This window comes from Ranitomeya variabilis, chromosome 2, assembly GCF_051348905.1.
Source record: "Ranitomeya variabilis isolate aRanVar5 chromosome 2, aRanVar5.hap1, whole genome shotgun sequence".
In the NCBI taxonomy this organism is placed as follows: domain Eukaryota; kingdom Metazoa; phylum Chordata; class Amphibia; order Anura; family Dendrobatidae; genus Ranitomeya; species Ranitomeya variabilis.
Window position 1 is genome coordinate 740,231,293 of NC_135233.1, and position 13,148 is coordinate 740,244,440.

Below are 13,148 nucleotides of genomic sequence, written 5' to 3' on the forward strand. Positions count from 1 at the left end.
CTTGCCTGCCTAACAGGTGAGTGACAGTGCTCTCTAGCCTGAGCTTTCTCGCCTGCCTGACAGGTGAGTGACAGTGCTGGCTTGACTGATCTTTCTCGCCTGCCTAACAGGTGAGTGACAGTGCTGTCTAGCCTGAGCTTTCTTACATGCCTGACAGATAAGTGACAGTGCTGTCTAGCCTGAGCTTTCTCGCCTGCCTGAGAGGTGAGTGACAGTGCTGGCTTGCCTGAGCTTTCTTGCCTGCCTGACAGGTGAGTGACAGTGCTGGCTTGACTGAGTTTTCTCGCCTGCCTAACAGGTGAGTGACAGTGCTGGCTAGCCTGAGCTTTCTCGCCTGCCTAACAGGTGAGTCACACTGCTGGCTAGCCTGAGCTTTCTCACCTGCCTAACAGGTGAGTGACAGTGCTGACTAGCCTGAGCTTTCTCGCCTGCCTGATAGGTGAGTGACAGTGCTGGCTTGACTGAGCTTTCTCGCCTGCCTGACAGGTGAGTAACAGTGCTTTCTAGCATGAGCGTTCTTGCCTGCCTGACAGGTGAGTGACAGTGCTGGCTAGCCTGAGCTTTCTCTACAGACAGTGCTCTCTCCAGGCAAACCAGTGCTGTCAATCAACAGTAAGGAAGGTGGGGACATGCAAAACCAGTGCGCTGAACCCCTCGGCCACACCAAGGGTACACTGGGAGCCCTAATTAGCATATTTTATTAATCTTCAGTTTCTGTATATGGAGTCAGTACATTTAACACTAGAACTGCAAGTTTTACAGAAGATATATATCCCCAATAAAACTGTGTACTTAGTTCAGCTGTCATTGCTATTGCCTGTATTGACATTCACAACTTTAATGGTAATATTATATTTGTGGAAGGGGATGTAAATTTGCAGCGGTGATGTCTCTTCTTCAGCATGTGAACACTGCAGACAATCAGTGGGCTAAGTATTGGCAGTCATGCCAAAGCATATGAAAATACAACATCAGAGTCCAGTAATTTGCTGCAGCAATCTATAATTATATTACTCACTTATATAGCACCATTAATTCCCCAGCACTCTACAAGTAATACCCCAGAGTTGGGAATTACTATATCTTTGTGTACTTCTATTATTGAAGTTTATTATTATTTCATGTAGGGATTTGTCTTATTATCACTGTGAATCAGCACCTAGTGCAGCAGCCCAGGTAGAAAGCAGTTAGGCTCCTCCCCACTGAGCCAGTTGTAGGTAGATAGCTTGGTGGGTGGAGCCTCTGGGAGAACTATAAATAGCTGTAACCGTTATTCCAGTCAGTTTTCAGAGAGCGCCTCAGAGTGCAGTCACCAGCCAGTGAACCCGCCAGAAACCATGTGAGGGGATTATGTTTCCCCCTTTCAGTGGACCAAATAGCGATGGACTGACCAGAGAAACCTGTAAGATGGCCTGAGGACTAGGACGCTTGAGGCAGATGGCATTCCCTGGTCTGCACAGTACCCTTAGCCTACCAGAATGCTATGCTGTGGATGCAGGAGGAGTACAGGACTGAAGGGTGGTCCCTCATAGTGGAGATGAGAAAACAGGAATCCTACAACTTAAGAAGGTCAGAGGAAGCAGGGATATAGGGGTCTTCTGGGGAACATCACTGCAGTGGGATAGAAGAAGACTCTATCGTGTCTGCTTGGACAACAGGCTCTGTTTAGGAAAAAAAAGGGTAAATTCCAGCTCTAAAATTCCAGTGTTCAGAGAAATGAACTCAGCCCAGTGTTACTATGTGGGGGATCTCACATCTGCGATTATATGGATGAGAGAACAATCGCAACATGCTGCGATTGGCAGCCGAATTTGGCTGGCTCGCACCCATACAAGTCTATGGGTGCGAGTGAAACATCGGACTGCACTCGAATGTCATCCCAGTGCAGTCCAATACACAGTAAGGACATGGAGGAGATAGAAAAATTACTTTCTCTGTCTCCTCCGCAACTGTGCTGCAGTTCTCTCATGTGAGAGAATCGGAGCACAGTAGCATGACACTCGGATCATAAGTTAAATTATATTATTCGCTTCTCCTGTGATCTGCCCTCCCCAGGACACAAACTCACATCTTTATGCTTGTGCTCGGAAGCTCTGTCTATGAGCCACAACTCACATTGATGCAGACAGGAGGATTTGGTAATCTTGACCTATAAGTGCTTCTTACCAAATTAGAATATCATCAAAAAGTTTATTTATTTCAGTTCTTCCATACAAAAAGTGAAACTCATATATTATATAGAGTCATAGCAAAGAGAGTGATCTATTTCAAGTGTTTATTTCTGTTAATGTTGATAAGTATGGCATACAGCCAATGAAAACCCAAAAGTCATTATCTCAGTAAGTTACAATAATTAACAAAAAACACCTGCAAAGGCTTCCTACGCATTTAAAAAGGTCCCTTAGTCTGTTTCAGTAGGCTCCACAATCATGGGGAAGACTGCTGACATGACAGATGTCCAGAAGGAAGTCATTGACACACTCCACAGAAAAAAGTGCACAAGCAACCGGGATAACCGCAGCCTTGACAGGATTGTTAAGAAAAGGCCTTTCAAACATTTGGGGGAGATTCACAAGGAGTGGACTGCTGCTGGAGTCATTCCTTCAAGAGTCACCACACACAGAAGTATCCAGGACATGGGCTAGTGTCGCATTCCTTGTGTCAAGCCACTCATGACCAATAGACAACGCTATAAACGTCTTACCTGGGCCAAGGAGAAAAAGAACTGGACTGTTGCTCAGTGGTCCAAAGTAATTTTAGCAATTCATTTGGAAATCAAGGTCCTAGAGTCTGGAGGAAGAGTGGAGATGCACACAATCCAAGCTGCTTGAGGTCTCGTGTGAAGTTTCAATAATCAGTGATGGTTTGGGGAGCCATGTCATCTACTAGTGTAGGTCCAATGTGTTTTAGTAAGATCAAAATCAGTGCAGCCGTCTAACAGGAAATTTTAGAGCACTGCATGCTTCCCTCTGCCGACAAGCTTTCTGGAGATGGAAATTTCATTCTCCAGCAGGACATGGCACCTGTCCACACTGCCAAAAGTACCAATACCTGGTTTAAAAACAATAGTATCACTGTGTTTGATTGGCCAGCAAACTCGCCTGACCTTCATCCCCTAGAGAATCTATGGGGTATCGTCAAGAGGAAGATGAGAGACACCAGACCCAACAATGGAGATGAGCTGAAGGCTGCTATCAAAGCAACCTGGGATTCCATAACACCTCAGCAGTGCCACAGGCTGATCACCTCCATGCCATGCAGCATTGATGCAGTAATTGATGCAAAAGGAGCCCTGACCAAATATTGCGTGCATTTACTGAACATTCATTTCATCAGGCCAACATTTCAGATTTTAAAATTATTATTCAAGCTGGTAGTATAAAGTATTCTAATTTACTGAGATAATGACTTTTGGGTTTTCATTGGCTGTAAGCCATAATCATCAACATTAACAGAAATAAACACTTGAAATAGATCACTGTGTTTGTAATGACTCTATATATGAGATTCACGTTTTGTATTGAATAACTTAAATAAATTAACTTTGTGATGATATTCTAATTTAGTGAGAAGCACTTGTATATTGCAGGCTGTAAATCCAGAAGCAGATTACATATGTCCATAGAGATACATTGTATATAACAATGTATTTCGATATTCCTTGTATACAAGAGGTGAAGAAAAAGTCAGATTTTTTTGTTCCTATAAAACTACTAAAAATAATAAAAAGCAAGTACAAAAATGTAATTTCTTCTTTTGGGTCTTCCCAGTATTTAAATCCACAATCTTCAACATTGCAGATAGGAGCTAAAACTGCTGAGCCACAAGCTCTGGTAATGTAAGGGTACTGTCACACAGTGGCACTTTTGTCGCTACGACGGTACGATCTGTGACGTTCCAGCGATATCCATGCGATATCGCTGTGTCTGACACGCAGCGGCGATCAGGGACCCTGCTGAGAATCGTACGTCGTAGCAGATCGTTTGGAACTTTCTTTCGTCGCTGGATCTCCCACTGTCATCGCTGGATCGTTGTGTGTGACAGCGATCCAGTGATGCGTTCGCTTGTAACCAGGGTAAACATCGGGTTACTAAGCGCAGGGCCGCGCTTAGTAACCCGATGTTTACCGTGGTTACCAGCGTAAAAGTAAAAAAAAAACAAAAACGTACATACTCACATTCCGGTGTCCTTCAGGTCCCTTGCCTATGCCGCGCTAGGTAATAGATGGAAACTGGTACTGAAAGATAAGTATTTATATACCTCCGTGTGATGTGGCTGATGTATCAGAAGTGGCACTATCACGTGCCTGGAGTGGTTGCTCCTGTTGCAATTGTGCAGTTGATGCCACTGAGGAAAAAGACGGCGCTTGCAGTCCAAAATGAGGGAGCGTCCTCCCCTGGGTGAGAATCCCCCACACGCTCGTAGCTGTGGTGATCAGCGGTCAGCGTCGGCCGATGGCACCGCCGTATAGCAGCGTAACGAGCATGCTATAGCAGCGCCATTGGCAGAGGCAGACCGCTGATCACCACAGCTACGAGCGTGCGGGAGGTTATCACCGACGGGAGGACGCTCCCTCATGTTGGACTGCAAACGCCGTCTTTTTCCTCAGTGGCACGGACTGCACAACTGCATCTGGAGCAACCACTCCAGGCATGTGATAGTGCCACTTCTGATACATCAGCCTCATCACACGGAGGTACATAAATACTTATCTTTCAGTACCAGTTTCCATGTATTACCTAGCGCGGCATAATTGGCTTTTTGTGATCTGTGGAGATGGACTTGTAACCTTGAGATTGTTGATATTCTTCAACAATTTTGGTTCTCAAGTCCTTAGACAGTTCTCTTTTCCTCTTTCTGTTCTCCATGCTTAGTGTGGCACACACAGACACACAATGCAAAGATTGAGTCGACTTCTCTTTTTATCAGGTTTCAGGTGTGATTTTCATATTGCCCACACGTTTTACTTGTCACAGTTGAGTTTGAACGAGCATCCCATGCTGGAAACAAAGTTGTTTACCCAAAATTTTGGAAAGGTTATAAAAAAAATTTTCTGCCCATTTTGAGGATTTAGTGTGAAATTATGTCCAATTCGCCTTTTATCTTCTGGTTTTTTTGTTGTTGTTCCAAAACACACAGGAAATAATCATGTGTATAACAAAACATGTGTAATTACAAATGTTTCATTTTCTGGAACAATTTCAGGGGTGCCAAGACTTTCGGCCATGACTGTATCGTTTTTATTAGATTTTTATTATGTATAGAGCTGTTTTTTGCTATCTGTATTGTAACCATTAATTGAGCAGTATTTGGTGGTGTTAAATCATGATTTGTGGGACACTGCTATTATTAGATGCGCAATAAAATATATTTGCAGTATATGATGTAGGAGGTACATGTCACTGTTATTTGGTCACCATACATATGCCATTGTATGGTTTAGTCATTTGTACACTGTATGGTATTACACCATACGGGGCACACCAACAGAGAGTATCGCATAAGGTACCGATCAACATAAGGCCGGCCATTAAATAAATTAAAGCATAAATATAAGTAAACTAGATGGTGGCCCGATTCTAAAGCATCGGGTATTCTAGAATATGTATCCGTAGCGTATAGCACAGCCCATGTAGTATATTGCGCAGCCCATGCAGTACATTGCGCAGCCCACGCAGTACATTGCGCAGGCAACGCAGTACATTGCGCAGCCAACGCAGTACATTGCGCAGCCAATGCAGTACATTGCGCAGCCCACGCAGTACATTGCACAGCCCACGCAGTACATTGCGCAGCCCACGCTGTACATTGCGCAGCCCACGTTGTACATTGCGCAGCCCACGTTGTACATTGCGCAGCCCGCATTGTACATTGCGCAGCCCGCGAAGTATATTGCGCAGTCCGTGTACTATATTGCGCAGCCCGCGTTGTATATTGCGCAGTCACGGAGTATATTGCGCAGTCCACGTTGTATATTGTGCAGCCCACGTAGTATATCGCTCAGCCCACGTAGGTTATTGCGCAGCCCACGTAGGATATTGCGCAGCCCACATTGTATATTGCGCAGCCCACGTAGGATATTGCGCAGCCCACGTAGGATATTGCGCAGCCCACGTAGTATATTGCGCAGCCCACTTAGTATATTGTGCAGCCCATAGTATATTGTGCAGCTCACTTAGTATATTGCGCAGCCCACGTAGTATATTGCGCAGCTCACTTAGTATATTGCGCAGCCCACGTAGTATATTGTGCAGCCCGTAGTGTATTGCACAGCTCACTTAGTATATTGCGCAACCCACGTAGTATATTGCCCAGCCCACATAGTATATTGCACAGCCCACGTTGTATATTGCCCAGCCCACGTATATAGCAATGTGGGCATCATATCCCTGTTAAAAAAAAAAGAATTAAAATAAAAAATAGTTATATACTCACCTTTCGTTGGCGCCTGGATCCAGGAAGCGGGTACCGATGCTTGGGATCCACCGAAGCTCCGCCGAGCCATCTTCCTTTACCAGGATGCAGCATTGCGAAATTACCCAGAAGACTTAGCGGTCTCGCGAGACCGCTAATTCTTCTGGGTAATTTTGCAATACATCGCCGGGAACAGAAGATGGCGGCCGGTGCGAGCGGCTCGGCGGACTACGGAGGGTGAGTATAGCAGGTTTTTTTTCTTATTATTATTTTTAACATTACATTTATTTACTATTGATGCCGCATAGGCAGCGTCAATAGTAAAAAATTGGGGACACACAGTGTTAATAGCAGCGGTTACGGAGTGCGTTACCCGCGGTCCGTTACCGCCGGCATTAACCCTGTGTGAGCGGCGACTGGAGGGGAGTATGCGGGCGCCGGGCAGTGAGTGCGGGGAGTAAGGAGCGGCCATTTTCTTCCGGACTGTGCGCGTCGCTGATTGGTCGTGGGCGTTTTGCCACGACCAATCAGCGACTTGGATTCCATGACAGACAGAGGCCACGCCCAATGAATATCCGTGACAGACAGAAGGACAGAAAGACAGATGTGACCCTTAGACAATTATATAGTAGATAGTGATGGGCAAACCCCTTGATGTTTGGGTTCGGCCGAACAGTTGAAAAAAGTTTAGTTCGGGTACCAGAACAGTACCCAAACCCGGACTCCATTCACATATGGTCACCTCTGCATGACAGCACAGCAAACACTGCCTCTGATCGGCGGAAATATCATTACTGCCTGTCAGAGAGATGCAGTACCCATGCTGTCAAATGACAGTGTGAGCTAGCAATTATGATCGGAGGTGAAAAGTTTACCTCTGGTCACAGAGGCATCGGCTGATGAGAGAGTACTATTCCCATCAGCCTGTGCCTGCTGCCGCTGATAACAGCGAGAGCAGGTGAGGCTGATGGAAGTATTCATCAGCCAGCGCCTGCATTATAAATAAATTAACTTTTTTTAAAAATGACATGGGGTCTTTCTATTTTTGATAACCAGCTAGGCAATAGGGTTTATCAGATCAGCTTTCATGTGTCTGAAAAGATGTGGACTCAGAGTCAAGGCCCGCATAAAAGAGGGGGAGGCAACCTATGATTTACCTATACATCATAGATTGGTAAGGGGTTAATGTCTAACCCTCACAACCTCTCTTCATAACAGACCAATGCCCTTAGTAAGCTTTTTTCCCCATCATCTCTAAAGATAAGCTTTCTAATTTTCTCTCAATGTCACACCTCCCCACTTGTGCTATTGACCCTATCCCATCCCACCTACTCACAAAATTATCACCATGGTTACCCTATCCTTTGCCACTTTAACAACTTATACTTTTCTATGGTGTCTTCCCTGTTTTTCCAACATGCAACCATCACACCCATCCTAAAGAAGCAATCCTTTGATCCAACCTCTACATCCAGCTATTACCCCATATGACTACTCCCTTTCACCTCAAAACTCCTTGAACAACACATCCACATTAAATTCTCCCCTTACCTCTTACCCAACAAACTCTTCAGCAACCTGCAATCCCACTTCCGTCTTCATCACTCCACTGAAACGGTGACCATAAACAAAGTAACAAATGACTAACTGCCAAAGTCAATAGATAATACTTTGTACTCCTCCTCATAGATCTGCCCTCCAGCTTTGACACAGTCGACCACTTCCTCCATGCCATCTTCTGAATATCGTCATACCTCACTAACCACACATTTAGTGTCTCCCATTCCCACACTGTCTCCTCATTCCATTCTCTCTCTGTTGGTGTCCCTTAAGGCTCAGCTATGGTTTCCAGTACCACCTATATGCTGATGGCACTCAAAAATCTACCTCTCTGGCACAGATGTCAACTCTACGCTGTCCAGAATCCTACAGTGTCAGATATATCTGTATCGCAATTCTCTGCCTCGATGAAACCGTTGACTTCGCTCTGTCCTTCAAACCACATATCCAAACTGTTACCACATCTAGTGTCATTTTCAACTCAAAATTATTTCCAGAATCCATCCTTTCCTCGACCCTGTTTCAACATAAATATTAGTACATGCTCTTATCATCTCCACCTTACACTACTGCAAAATCCTCATTTGTGGCCTCCCAACTAACACTCCCACACACCTTCAGTTTATCTTTAAAGGGAATGTCCACTACTAAGACAACTACTTCTTAAATGGGTTGTTCGGTCCTGATAAAATAATAAAGGCTATTCTAACCTTCCGTGCTGGTGCTGTTCCCGAGATGTCAGCAGGCGGTTTCCCCAGGGTTGTGACAGGTGACACCAGCACCCAATCACTCTCTCTACCTTCGGACATAACTGACCATGAAAATGAAGTCCGGGCTGCAGCTGATCCCAGGCTTCCTCTTAATGTTCAGTTTCTCCCAAGGTGGAGACAGCGGTGGAAGCCCTGATTGAACGACAGGGATCGAGTGTCAATCACAGCCCTGAGACCACAAGTGCCGACACCGCTGGAATGGCACCGGTACATAAGGTAAGTATAAGCTTTATTATTTTATTGGAGCCTAACATTTCGTTTAAGAAGGGGATTCCATTAGTAGAGAAGCCCTTTAACACTGCTACCCAATTAATCCTCCTGTTCACTCAGTACTTCTCCACCTCTACATCTTTGGCAATCTCTTCACTGGCTTCCAATTCTCCATCAAATCCAGTAAAACTTACTAACAATGAGGCTGTCGATAATCTGTCTCCCACATACATTTCTGAACTAATGTTTCATAACCTTCTTACACATAATCTATGAGCCTCACAAGTTCTACTTCTTTCTTCTGCCATTGAACGTACCTCACAAAATCACATCCAAGATCTTTCAATAGGATCCACCATCCTCTGGATTTCAGTGCCTCAGCATATCAAATTATCTTGAAACCATCAGGCACAACCTGAAAATTCATCACTTTAGGAAACTCTGCAGACTGCGATAACCCTACTTCCACCTCATTACCACTGGAATGTTTTCAACCCCACAACCAACTGTCTATCTACACAGTATCCGGCAATTTGTTAGCCCTTGAGGGCAGGGTCTTCTCCCCCTCTGTATCAGTCTGTCAATGTTAGTTTACTGTAACTGATATTATGTATCTGTAAGGGGGACGACAGCACTGCAGGTACCTGCTTGCCAGTGCCGGAACTGTCGAGGCTGCATTTCCTGTTCCTGGGGGGAAGCAATAGTGAGTGGGACCTTCCTCCTGTCCTAGGGGGTGGTGTTGTGAAATTAGATTCTGGGCTCCCCCGGTGGCCACTTGTGGAATTTAACTTGTGTGCATCATCCCCTCTGTTCACCTGCTCCTATCAGGATGTGGGAGTCGCTATATAACCTTGCTCCTCTGTCAGTTTCATGCCGGTCAACAATGTAATCAGTAGCCTTTCTGTGCATGTTCCTGCTACTAGACAACTCCCAGCTAAGTTGGACTTTTGTCCTTGTGTGTTTTTGCATTTTGTTCCTGTTCACAGCTGCTGTTTCGTTACTGTGTCTGGAAAGCTCTTGTGAGCGGAAATTGCCACTCTGGTGTTATGAGTTAATGCTAGAGTCTTAAAGTAATTTCTGGATGGTGTTTTGATAGGGTTTTCTGCTGACCATGAAAGTGCCCTTTCTGTCTTTATGCTATCTAGTAAGCGGACCTCGATTTTGCTAAACCTATTTTTCATACTACGTTTGTCATTTCATCTTAAATCACCGCCAATATATGTGGGGGTCTCTGTCTGCCTTTTGGGAAAATTTCTCTAGAGGTGAGCCAGGACTGTCTTTTCCTCTGCTAGGATTAGGTAGTTCTCCGGCTGGCGCTGGGCATCTAGGGATAAAAAAACGTAGGCATGCTACCCGGCCACTTCTAGTTGTGCGGCAGGTTTAGTTCATGGTCAGTATAGTTTCCATCTTCCAAGAGCTAGTTCTCATATATGCTGGGCTATGTTCTCTCGCCATTGAGAATCATGACAGTTTGACCGGCCCAAAAAAGGGTTAAATTTCTGGCTGAGAAAGGAGAGAAAAAAGAAGTCTGCTACAATTTTTTTTTTTTTTTTTTTCCCTCTAGTTCTGAGTGTGCTCTTAATTTAATCACTTGCTAGTCTGCCTATACTGCAGCCTTCCTCTCTTCCTCTCCTTCTAATCCTTGAATGGCTCTGTGTTCACCTGTTTCAAATGGATCTTCAGAGTGTAGCTACAGGTTTGAATAATCTCGCCACAAAGGTACAAAATTTGCAAGATTTTGTTGTTCATGCACCTATGTCTGAGCCTAGAATTCCTTTGCCTGAATTCTTCTCGGGGAATAGATCTCACTTTCAAAATTTTAAAAATAATTGCAAATTGTTTTTGTCCCTGAAGTCTCGCTCTGCCGGAGACCCTGCACAGCAGGTCAGGATTGTAATTTCCTTGCTCCGGGGCGACCCTCAAGACTGGGCTTTTGCATTGGCACCAGGGGATCCTGCGTTGCTCAATGTGGATGCGTTTTTTCTGGCCTTGGGGTTGCTTTATGAGGAACCTCATTTAGAGCTTCAGGCGGAAAAGGCCTTGATGTCCTTGTCTCAGGGGCAAGATGAAGCTGAAATATACTGCCAAAAATTCCGCAAATGGTCTGTGCTTACTCAGTGGAATGAGTGCGCCCTGGCGGCGATTTTCAGAGAAGGTCTCTCTGATGCCATTAAGGATGTTATGGTGGGGTTCCCTGTGCCTGCGAGTCTGAATGAGTCCATGACGATGGCTATTCAGATCGATAGGCGTCTGCGGGGGCGCAAACCTGTGCACCATTTGGCGGTGTCTACTGAGAAAACGCCAGAAAATATGCAATGTGATAGAATTCTGTCCAGAAGCGAGCGGCAGAATTTTAGACGAAAAAATGGGTTGTGCTTCTATTGTGGTGATTCAACTCAGGTTATATCAGCATGCTTTAAGCGTACTAAGAAGCCTGACAAGTCTGTTTCAATTAGCACTTTACAGTCTAAGTTTATTCTATCTGTGACCCTGATTTGTTCTTTGTCATCTATTACCGCGGACGCCTATGTCGACTCTGGCGCTGCTTTGAGTCTTATGGATTGGTCCTTTGCCAAACGCTGTGGGTATGATTTGGAGCCATTGGAGGCTCCGATACCTCTGAAAGGGATTGACTCCACCCCATTGGCTAGTAATAAACCACAATACTGGACACAAGTGACTATGCGTGTTAATCCGGATCACCAGGAGGTTATTCGCTTTCTGGTGCTGTATAATCTACATGATGTTTTGGTGCTGGGATTGCCATGGCTGCAATCTCATAACCCAGTCCTCGACTGGAGAGCTATGTCTGTGTTAAGCTGGGGATGTAAAGGAACTCATGGGGACGTACCTTTGGTTTCCATTTCATCATCTATTCCCTCTGAGATTCCTGAATTCTTGTCTGACTTTCGTGATGTTTTTGAAGAACCCAAGGTTGGTTCACTACCTCCGCACCGGGAGTGCGATTGTGCCATAGACTTGATCCCGGGTAGTAAATACCCTAAGGGTCGTTTATTTAATCTGTCTGTGCCTGAACACGCTGCTATGCGAGAATATATAAAGGAGTCCTTGGAAAAGGGACATATTCGTCCTTCGTCATCTCCCTTAGGAGCCGGTTTTTTCTTTGTGTCTAAGAAAGACGGCTCTTTGAGGCCGTGTATTGATTATCGACTTTTGAATAAAATCACGGTTAAATATCAATATCCGTTACCACTGCTTACTGATTTGTTTGCTCGTATAAAGGGGGCCAAGTGGTTCTCTAAGATTGATCTCCGTGGGGCGTATAATTTGGTGCGAATCAAGCAGGGGGATGAGTGGAAAACCGCATTTAATACGCCCGAGGGCCATTTTGAGTATTTGGTGATGCCTTTTGGTCTTTCAAATGCCCCTTCAGTCTTCCAGTCCTTTATGCATGACATTTTCCGCGATTATTTGGATAAATTTATGATTGTGTATCTGGATGATATTCTGATTTTTTCGGATGACTGGGACTCTCATGTCCAGCAGGTCAGGAGGGTTTTTCAGGTTTTGCGGTCTAATTCCTTGTGTGTGAAGGGTTCTAAGTGTGTTTTTGGGGTTCAGAAGATTTCCTTCTTGGGATACATTTTTTCCCCCTCTTCCATCGAGATGGATCCTGTCAAGGTTCAGGCTATTGGTGATTGGACGCAACCCTCTTCTCTTAAGAGTCTTCAGAAATTTTTGGGCTTTGCTAACTTTTATCGTCGATTTATTGCTGGTTTTTCTGATGTTGTAAAACCATTGACTGATTTGACTAAGAAGGGTGCTGATGTTGCTGATTGGTCCCCTGATGCTGTGGAGGCCTTTCGGGAGCTCAAGCGCCGCTTTTCTTCCGCCCCAGTGTTGCGTCAGCCTGATGTTGCTCTTCCTTTTCAGGTTGAGGTCGACGCTTCTGAAATCGGAGCTGGGGCGGTGTTGTCGCAGAGAAGTTCCGACTGCTCCGTGATGAGACCTTGTGCCTTTTTTTCCCGTAAATTTTCTCCCGCCGAGCGGAATTATGATATTGGGAATCGGGAGCTTTTGGCCATGAAGTGGGCTTTTGAGGAGTGGCGTCACTGGCTTGAGGGGGCCAGACATCAGGTGGTGGTATTGACTGACCACAAAAATTTAATTTACCTTGAGTCTGCCAGGCGCCTGAATCCTAGACAAGCGCGCTGGTCGTTGTTTTTCTCTCGG

At 45.1% G+C, this 13,148-nt stretch overlaps 1 long non-coding RNA gene across 2 annotated transcripts in view; it reads left to right on the top strand.

Annotated features, from left to right (window-relative positions):
- The first annotated feature begins 1,313 nt into the window (after window positions 1–1,313).
- Window positions 1,314–13,148, top strand: part of LOC143809890 (uncharacterized) — a 119,872-nt gene continuing 108,037 nt past the window's right edge. For both annotated transcript variants that reach the window (XR_013222514.1, XR_013222513.1), the window contains exon 1: window positions 1,314–1,569. This is a non-coding gene — a long non-coding RNA (uncharacterized LOC143809890). The remainder of the gene's footprint in view (window positions 1,570–13,148) is intronic.